Here is an 11198-nt window from a genome sequence, read left to right as displayed (position 1 = left end):
CAAAACACCTGTGGCAATCAGGGCCTCTCCACTGTGTATGCGTGTGTGTGCTGCTTGTGTATGCTTGTGTGTGCTGTGCGTATGCTTGTGTGTGAGCACTGTCCAGGGCCTTTCTTAGGTCGCATTCTCACCTAATACTTCGGTAGACTCGAATGCGTATGGGAGGAGAAATGGGATTCTTGCATATTTAATTGGCTACGGTTTGCCTTCACACTGTCATGATCCGCAGCAATTGGAAACGCAGCAGGGGGGACCTTTATCAATGTGTTACATTCATAAACTAGCCTACACAGTGAAATGATAAATCTATGGTGATAAAATTATACTCATAACGTGCATTATGTGTCGTGCCGTCTGGGACTGCCCCCCCCTCTCTCGCTCTCTCACTATAAGCACGCAGCCACGCACTGTTCTTTTGGGCATGGAGGCACAGCGCTGAGCGCACTGATATAACAGACAGCAGCGCAAAATGTTTACAAGTTTATCGAGATGAAAGTTCCTACTCCCCACTAGTCCCTCCCACACAGTGACAGCACTCCATGTTTACGGCACGCACAGACAGACAGAATATTCTGTAGGCTATAATACTATTACACTGCACTGCAGTGTTTGTTTTCTTAAGCAATTGATTAATGTACTCGTCCTCATTTCGATCAGGGCTTCAGTCTCCACTCTCCTCATTCGACCACGTCTATCCACGGTAACGGGACATCTTTGCGCTGCGTAAAATATGCCTTCTCCGTCTCCAACTGTGTTCAGCTCCTCACCCGCCACATATGTTTGCTTCATTTCCTGTATTTGCTGCGGATTGCATTCACACCTGCACCGAATCGTAGTCAAGCGCGATTGGAAGCGAAGCGAAACCCCCGTTTTTGCTCGGAGTAAAATGCGGTTCTTTGTTGCGCATTAGGATTCGAAAGAGCCTTCACACCTGCCAAACGAAGCGCACTTTCTGAAAATGCGCAGCAGGATTCGTTTTAATCGCAGCAAAGCTCTCTGGTGAGAATGCGACCTTACACTCGCCCTCTTAAAGAGACCCTCTAGTTCATGCACTGCACATGAATGCAGAATCCAGGGCCTCCTCTGTGCTACATTACAAAAAAGCATGTAGGCCTGTGAAGGTAGGCCTACACAAAAAGTCAAATCAAAGCACGAATGAGGCGAACTGGGCGGGTGCATGCGTTAGTTCCGAGTACCATTGGTCTGAACGACAATAATTAATAATTAATTAATTGACTCAGCAATGCAAGGACTCATTGACACAGCATGGCTGATTGGCTGCCCCAGTAATAATTGTGATTAGGTTCAGCTTGCTGTGTTCATGACAAAAGTAAGTCTTTATTGTTTATTGTAGAATATGGTGCTTTCCTTTATATATACCGTCATGTTGTTATATATTTGTGCATGTTATGAATATGTGAATGTGATTTACTTTATGGAGAATTATATGTGTGATGCCTACTGTTAAACTGTATTTTGTTTCATGTAAGAATTATTTGATTATGTTGATTCTAAGAGAATGTTTATTTGTATTTCTTAGACCGCACTTCTTCCCTCACAACCTTAATTAATTAAAGTCTGCCCTCGAACCGTTTGTGACCGAACTTGACAAACAAATGAATTTATATATATATATATATATTTTTTACCCACCATGTTACAACTCATATGTCTAGGGGTAAGATGAGTAGGCAACATAGGAAGGAGGAACAGGAAACCATGATCAAATGCGAGGTTTGGAGATATGGCTTATGGAGATATGGCTTATAGAGATATGGAGATATGGCTTATGGAATAATGTTACTGAGATACAGGAGTTGAGGTGTTACTTCCGTGGTCTAGTGGCATATAGAGGGTGCTGTTTTCCCTTTATTCTCAGACAAAAGGAAACATAATTATGTGATTTGTGACATGTCATTTTTATAAAGAATGCATGATGTACAGTATGTGGTGGTATTCCTGCTTGCCAACAATGCCTGCGGCAAACATAAAACAGTCAGGTGATCTGGTACTGCTGGGTTCATCAACTTTTCCAGCCAATGATTTCCAGCTCCTGCTGCAGGATATAAAACAAATAACAAATTACCGCATGCTAATTTACTACAACTACATTTAAATTCCTTTGAAGTTTGCTTGTTTGTTTTGCTCACCTTGAAAACACAGACTATTTCCATTTCTGCTCTGCGGCTGGGTTAGTACAGCAGCGCATGGCATAAATATGTATTCACCTAGGGGGCACATGCTATTCTGGCCCGATGTTTTGAACGTGGTTGGTCACTGGAGACTGGCCCTATCAGAGAACCGTGGGGGGGGGGGGGGGGGGGCGGGGGGAGAGAGAGAGAGAGAGAGAGAGAGAGAGAGAGAGACTAAAACCATGAGAAGAGCAGCTAAGGATAGGAATGGGTTCAGAGTGAAAAGCAGAGGGAGAGAGTTAAAGAGAAAGAGGGGAGAGACAGATAGAGGTAGGCCTATACAGTATAGTGACTTTTATAAGAGTAATACAGTACATACAATACATACGTACAATACATTTAATATCAACCTATACAGCAACTTTAAAGTCTAATGCAGTGTTTTCCCAGATAATTTCAACATTGAATATAGCAGTGAATAACATTAAAACAATTATGCTAAGATCTATTTAACAGCCTACACCCTACACATGCACATCATTGTTGAAGACGGGGACAACCTGGGCTAATGACTATAGAAGTCAACATTAGACTGGTTTGGTCCTGTAATTAATCAACATTGGAGAGATATTTTAACATTAACAAGAGTTGTTTTGACCTTGCCATCTATATGTCCAATAATTTCATGACAGAACTTCAAAAGAAATACACACTGACTCGTGTTTGGAGCACTGCACTGAATGAAAGAGCTCAAACAAAGCTCAATCTCTCCTAGAAAATATATGCACCAAAGTTTTCTAAGCTCGACATCGGAACCTTTGAGACTGTTGGAAAAAGGTGTGTGTGTGTGTGTGTGTGTGTGTGTGTGTGTGTGTGTGTGTGTGTGTGTGTGTGTGTGTGTGCGTGCGAGAGCTTGTAGATCAACTCTTTTTGGAAAAACTTTTTCTCTGAATAGGGATGCTGGGGTTCAAGTGGTTAACTTGTAAAATAATTGTAGTGGATCAAAAAGTACATTCTTTGCCTCAGAGATGTAGTGGAGTTGTGGGTCATAGACCAAACTTGTAACATGTGAGTTTAGCTTGCTAACACGATGATTGTTGTCTATACCTCTATTTCAGATACCTTACCCATGGGGATTATTTTGCCACCATCGCTTATAATTTCCGCGTGGGCAGATCCACTGTGGCTGAGATTGTGCCCACCGTTGCTGAAGCCATCTGGGAGTGTTTGGTTTTGGTACGAGAATTGATGCCTGTGCCGACGAAGGAGGAGTGGCTGCAGCCAATGTTTTTGAGCAGAAGTTGAACTTCCCTCAATGTGTGGGTGCACTGGATGGCAAACATGATGTCATTCAGGCACCCATACGTTCAGGGGCCCGCCTCTACAATTACAAAGCAAAGGCCAGTATTCCATCGTCCTTCTGGCTGTGGTAGATGTCAACTACCTGTTCCGTATGTGGGAGGTTATGGCAGTTCCAATGACAGCGGCATCCTCTGGGCATCAGCGTTTGGTGAAGTTCTGAGGGACGGAACACTCAACCTCCCGGATGATGAACCGCTCCCAAACGCTGAGCACCTCGGACCTGTCGCGTATGTCTTTGTGGCAGATGAAGCCTTTCCTCTGCGGTGGGACATGATGGTGGGTCAGTCCCTGGAAAATACCTCCAGACCCACTCCCAGAGGATTTACAACTACCGCCTGGCCCGTGCACGGATGATGGTGGACATGGCCTTTGGCTTGATGGCTTAACAGTTCTGCATCTTGCACTCGGTGATCAAGCTGAACCCGACAATGCAGAGAAAGTTGTGAGAGCCATCACCGTCCTCCATAATCTCCTCAGATGGCACCGGCAGGCATTCTAGGTTCCAACGTGGCAGAGGAGATTCCAAATTCTCTTCGCCCAATTGTAAGGGTTGTTGGGAACAATTCTTCAGGCGAATAGGCTTGCGCTGTGAGAAGTACCTTTGTGGAGTTCTTCAACTCACCAGCCGGTGCTGTGTCATGGCAGGACAACTATGTTTAATCCTCACCTACCCATGCACTCCCCAGTCCCGTCCCCAGTAATTCCACAGTTTTTGTTTTCTAATGCCCCCTGTGTAAAGCACATTTAAGTATTCATATAGACACTGAAGACACTTCATATAGAGCGTACCAAAATCTCTGTGAGGGGGCGTCAACATATGTGTCACGTGGTAGCGGCCGCCATTCTTGTTGGCTTGTCTGGTTTGTTTAGCGACTATCCGGTGTGCTTGTATATGTTCTTTTTTTAAACTGACCTCACAATGGTGCAGACTTGCTCAGTAAATAAGTACCACAGCAGGTCACGTCGAGGGAATGAGCCAGAAAACGGAATTAGATTTTCAGCCTTTCAGCATGGAGACAGCATCAAGGAACCCAGATTGACGAGTTTACAAAAAAACGTGGAATGGCTTGGACTGTACGGCGCACGGGCGCAGAGACATAACGTTCAACAAGTATCTATAAGCACAGCCGTGTTTGTTCACGACATTTTCCTTGTCCTTGTAAGGTATTTGGGCCCGACGTTCTTTCTATCCATCCTGGTGTTGGTTCACTATGTTGTCGTCAAGAACGAGCTCAATATTTACAAAAAACATACCACCGTCACTCTATTCTGAGTGACGGTGGTATGTGAGTTTAAAGCCAACAAGAATGGCGCCGCTAGCTTTTCAGACGCCGCCCCCCTCTTGGTGATGTACACGTTTTTACACCCTATGGCACTTGCTGTACTTGTTGGATTTGGATATTAAGTAGCCTTTAATTAAAAAAAAACAGTGACATTATTCCGGTAGAGTGTCTCAACCCTGCAGTCGCTTCTCGCCTTTTGGTTCCAGTATGATCTGTATTGGTCTATGCTCATGTGTTCCTGACTGTTCTGTTTGGTTTTGGTTTTCTGTTACACTGTTGTTGCCTTGGTTTTTGTGTATCTTATTTTGTATAGTTGCTCCTAGTGTTTCCTGTCTGCCTAGTTACTGTTTCTTACCTTGTCTAACCTACTTTGTGATGTGCCAGTATTTCCACCTGTGTCCTGTTAGTCCCCCAGCCTATCCTAGTGTTGATTGTATTTTGGTTTCACCTGTGGCCTGTTATGTGTCTATTTAAGTTATGTTCTTGTTGGGTCGTAGTTCCCTGTATGTTTTCTGAGATTTTGACCTGCCTGCCTTTCTTTGCCCTGTATATGGAAGAACCTCAGTTTATTTAATAAATATTTCTAAGTTTACCTGTTTTGCCTCCTGTCACCTGCATTTGGCTCCTCGTCCGCACTCAACTGTAACAGAAGGACTCGTAAAATGTCTTTGGGACCCATCTAAAAGACCACCCCTGGGTCCCGGGACCCATTACATTGAAAACCTATTCACGTCACTGGGCCCCTAGTTTGCTTGGACTCCATGTGATCCTCCTGACCCACATCTGTTAAGGACAGTGTCTCCCCCAAATTACACAAACACACAGGTGACAGGCGTCCTCCATGAAGGGAATCTTACCACCTACATGACATGACATCCCTCATTTCACCTGGTTATTTTAAGTCTTCCCCCTTCCCAGTAATTTTGTCACTTCTACATTTCCCTGGTACTGGAGTCACTCTGCTGTCACCCAGGGAGGCTGTAGACGAGAACTTGATGCCAGCACTCCTAGGGTCCTCACTGTGGTGGACATTTTTTTTGTCATAGACATACAAAAGGAGCTACCATTTTCAAACCATAGTATGCTATTTACACAAAAGAAATACATCTGTGTCCTATCCATTCCGAAGAATACCTTGAGACTGGCAAGTCAGCCACTACACTGGCTTTACTCAAATATTTGCCACGGACATGGAGAAGTCTTGCCACAGCCATGTTTTTGTCTGTGTATGGAGTACAAGGGCTGTCAATCGATAAACATATAATATTTAATCTGCTTAATCACAAATGAATTGCATATTTTTCTGTTTATTTATTATTCTACCATTAACAGATTATTTTGAAATGAACGCTCTTATAAACTAGGGGTGGGACGATGCGTACCTCACGATACTATATAGGCCTATGTGGTAATATTAGGCCCTCGATATAACGACATCAAAAGGTTCTATATATTGCAAGATTGCGAAGAATTAAGAATAAAAACAAAAGGCTAAATCTGTAAAGATTTTTTGTGTCACAACTTGTCCACAACTTGTCCGGCAATGTCCGCCCACAACAATGAGTACTACTAGTACTAACTAATCAATCCATCCCTAAAATAGTGTAAATGTAATATTGACAAGAAACAGAATAAGATGGACACATTAAAGTGCTGAGCATAACATGCAATGAACTTGGACCGATTTCAGGTATTCATCACCAACTTGTTTTATGTATTGTAAAGTTGGGCCCATTATATTTCATGATATCTGTAACAGTGTATTGATTATTCATCGCAGGAGGAAGTATTGCGAATGCGATAGCTCACAATATTGATATATTGGCACACCTGTATTATCAGCTTGGGCGTATAGACAAATGCTTTGCTTTATGCAAAGATGCATGTTTCTTTTTTAATTATTGGACCATGCAATGACAATACTATCTAGAAGTCTGGTGGGCATGGGAAAAAAGGAAAAAAATATATACATGTTCCATTCCAATAGGACTTTTAGCCCAAATATCTCATTGTGAGCTTGTAGAGAGCTATTTTTTTGGCAAAGACTATAGGGTTTAAGTGGTTAAGCACTAAGTTGAGCAACAAACATGACATGAGAGTATTGAAATAGTTGACACCCACTATATTGTTCAAGTTTAGATTTCTGTTCTGGGTTTTAGTTAGCAGACAAACGGTAAAGACCTGAGGCATTGTGTTTTGTAACATATGTCAATCTTCACACAAACAAATCACAACTAACTGAAACAGTCTAGTCTTCAAATTGTTTTATTTTTTGTTTTGGAATAAACAAACATTAAAGTCCATAGACTTGACCTGCAACATTATGTAATTTTATAGCGCCCCTCAAAAAAAATAAAAAAGGCCGTTGAGTGTGAGGTATACACATGACACATGATTCTCATTCTCGCATGAATACAAAAAAATACATAAACAAAAACATAAGAGTATTGTGCAGCACTGGTGCGTGGCTGGATATTCGGCCTTGTAAATGACTCTCATTAATTCAATTTCTGTCTCCATTTTGGTCTGGGGATCCAGCAGGTCCCGGAGCTGGTGGGCTATCCACACTTTTCCTGGGCTGTGTGTGCTCCAGTTCCTGTTGATTTCATTGGATATCATTGGTCATCTGACCAGTTTCATTGGCTTTTATTGGATCAAATCGACAGGAACTGGAGCACACACAGCCCAGGAAAAGTGTGGATATACAGTCCAAAATGTGTTGTCCCATCTCTGTTCTGGAGCTCCGCAATGACAGCCTGCTCAAATGCATCTCCTTGATGAGACTGGGAAGACGCAACTGTTGAACATATCTCAGAAAGGTTTTGAGTTGCATCATGGCTACATTACTACAAAACACAAAGAGATAATTGTGTATACAGCTTTATGATTGTTGTATTAGTAAACCGTCATGACTGATATACCACTTTCAGCAGGGCTGAAGTCACTGGGCTCAGAAGCCTGCTGTTGGCTGCTCTCTTTAAAGTTATAGGTTCAAACATTTATTAGGTAGAGCTATATGACAACTGAATGTCCCCCACGATGTCAATGGAAATGTCATTCAATCAATCTTTCAGTGAGCACATGCTGACCTGCAGTTGGAGACGGCCACGGCTGAAATTTGATGTCGTTTTCCTGGGCTCCAGGTGTGCGGGTCTAAGAAACTTAAATTCCTGCATACAGGCCCACTTCTTAGTGCGTCCCGGAGGGACTTCCATCGATCTTTGCACTTTTTTAACCGTATGTATAGCGGACACCAAAAGCATTTTGAGATGAAGTAGAGATATGGTTTGTGTTCTGTCCTATTCAAATTGTGCATTTACAATTAAATAATAATAGTTTCAGGTGAGGTTGTCAAAAATAAGTCAAAACTCCCCCCCCAAAGAATAAAATAAATAAATAAAGATAAATTCTGGATTCTGAACTATAATAACCTTGGGCTGCAAGTGGCCCGCCGTGGGCTTATCGCAGACGCCTAATGAGCGCCCCCTGGAACCTCCCCGTCAAAGTCATCTGATGATGACACTGATGTGGCGAGATTGATATTCACGCTCCATTCATCGTCCTCCACACCTGACTGCCCTGTTTACGTCCCCGCGCAATTAGTATCTACCCAAGACACACAGAGAGAGAGAGAGAGGTTGATTGTGTGTGTGTGTGTGTGTGTGTGTGTGTGTGTGTGTGTGTGTGTGTGTGTGTGTGTGTGTGTGACTGTGTGTGCGTGTGCGCGTGCGTGCGTGCGCGTGCGTGCGTGTGTGCCTACAAGCACAAGCAACAATTGTTTAGAAATTATGGGAGATGTCTTTCAGCCAGACTTGAAGGTGGCTCTGCCATATCGCCACGGCCATTAGCACTTAATTGTCAAATTCCAACGCCATCAAGACACGCCATAAATGTTAGTCGACTAAATCAACGGTATAGATATTTGACTAAAATCTTGATGATATATTTAGTCAGCTAAATGTAGACTAACATTTCAGATGACTTTGATGGAATTGTATTCTGAAACTACATTGCTAAATTGCTGTCGACATTATATTAACACGGGTTGGAGTGCAGATAACATGAAAAAGAATGCCTCGTCTGTGTGCATGCTGATTTTAGGCTATAGCATCAGTTGACATTCTCCTTTAATCGGATGTGTTAGCACTCGCACACACTGACAAATAGCGGTTTGCAGGCTGAATGCAGATTTGCCCAGGGCAGGTGGGCACAGTTTTATTTGAGGCCTGGAACAATATATCCAGTTCTTCACACTGCCCCTCTGCAGCGTGATGCAACAGTGCCCCACTGTGCACAGAAAGAGAAGGACGACCACTGACTATGAAGCGGTTCCATGGAGAAGTGCCTGTTCAATCTGTCCAATCATCATGGTCTAATTCAGTGGTTCTCAAGGTGGGCCCGGGGCTTAATTCCAGGGGTCCTCAGCTGCATGGGTTCCAGCAGGGGGTCCCCAGAAAAAAGTAGTTAATGTATCATCACTTTAATCGTTTACATATAGGCATACCATATTCTGAATGACCAAAAAGAGGACACATGTGCATGTGTCGTGCGTGTGCGGTTCTGTTTGTCAAAAAAGTTTGGCTCCTAAATTTGATCAAATATGCTCTATATTAGTTATGTATTTATTTAAAGCAGTGGCTCTCAAAGGTGTGATCCAGGGACCCTCATGGTTCCTTGAGGGGGTTCCAAATGGACCCATTATAGGTCTGTAACTCTGAGAGTGTCCAAATGGAACCAAATCATGGACCCTTACAGGTCTGTAACTCTGAGAGTGTACTAGTACAAATGGAACCATATGGAGCCTTTTATAACTTTTAACTCTGATACTGTACAAATGGAATCAAATGGGACTCTTATTGGTCCATTTGGTTTTACTCTCAGAGTTATGGGGGTCCTTGAAATTAAAAAGTTTAAGAACCTGTATGCAATGGCTTATCTCTTGTAAAAAGAGAGACCAGCCTATTCTCCAAACCATTATCTTTAATATGCTTTGCTACTGTAGGTTCTACAAAATAATATTGGGTCAATTTAATTTGCAGGACTCACCTCGCGCACAGCTGCCTTGTCTGTGTTGTTGACATGACATGGGCTTGCAGGACAGAACTTTTATTTGTGACAGACAAATACAATCTGCTTCTCATTGGTCAGTCACAAAGCTAAGAAAACAGTAGCCTATACTTCTTCTGCATGTCAATGATGATGAGATAGTTCTTTGGCATTTCAAGCTTTCCTCACGAAGAGCACAACAGTCTATCTGCAGAGCAGCCAGGGCACTGTCTAGTGAGCTAATCTTATGAGCTAATTTAAGACTTCCGGTGGACTATCTCTTCAAAATAAGAGTACCTCAGTCTAGAGTATTGAAAAAAAGTTTAATTTGCACATTAAAACTACAAATTAAGCATTTAAATGATGCTATAAGACACACATTATGTTTCTGTGTAAAAATAAGTAATTAAATAATAATAATAATACAGTTCAGTCAGACAACTCACGAATAGATTAAACAATATTTATTGCAGCATGAGTAATGAGTGTGCATATGATATTTGACTTTGGCGTTCGGCTCTGCTGGATTTCTCCCTGCTCGGCATGATTAGCAACAACATAAAACATAAGAGCAGGGAGATAGATATACAATAACCCCCCCATGGGAGAGCAGAGCCCACCGGTGGTGCTGGGGTGGTGGTGGGAGAAAACATCACATACAACCGGGAACCATGAGCAGAGGAAGGCAGGAAGAGCATGGAGTCTAGTGAGCTTAAGTAGCCTGCCCAATTAGTCAGCTGACTGCCGCATCGGCGAATGACGTGTGAGACTTGTACACACGTATACTCCCACATAGTAAAGCAGCATGTTAACCCCTTGAGCATAGTATGGGCCTTTGAGCATGGCAAGAACCTCCCTTGAGGTTGACTGACTGAACTGACTCCGCGAGCTGCGTTTGATTTATCTAAATGGATAAATGCTATTCACTGGAGCGCATGGCTTTATAAAGTGGACAGTTGGACACTGTACAAAAGACGGCTCCTCGAGGCAACTATCTGGACATACCCACGCGTTCAGGGAGATGTCCTCTACCACACCCCACTCTCCGCTAAGCGGGAGAGGTGTAAAATTCACAGCAGCAGACCTTCTACTGGGGTCAACGGTCAAAAAAGTACCGTTTCCAGACCCAGAATGGACACTGGACAAAAGAGGCCTCCGCGAAGCAACTATCTGCATGGACATACCCACGCCCCCTGTGCCAAGCCCCCTTTGTGTGTGTGTGTGTGTGTGTGTGTGTGTGTGTGTGTGTGTGTGTGTGTGTGTGTGTGTGTGTGTGTGTGTGTGTGTGTGTGTGTGTGCGCAATGTTCATAAAATAAGTAGGCCTATGTACATACAACATGCAATGTACAGGTAAAACATGTTAGTGTAAACATT

Source organism: Protomyctophum bolini (genome assembly GCF_963924005.1).
Source record: "Protomyctophum bolini genome assembly, chromosome: 23".
NCBI classification, from domain to species: Eukaryota; Metazoa; Chordata; class Actinopteri; order Myctophiformes; family Myctophidae; genus Protomyctophum; species Protomyctophum bolini.
Note: the sequence above shows the minus strand (reverse complement) of the source record.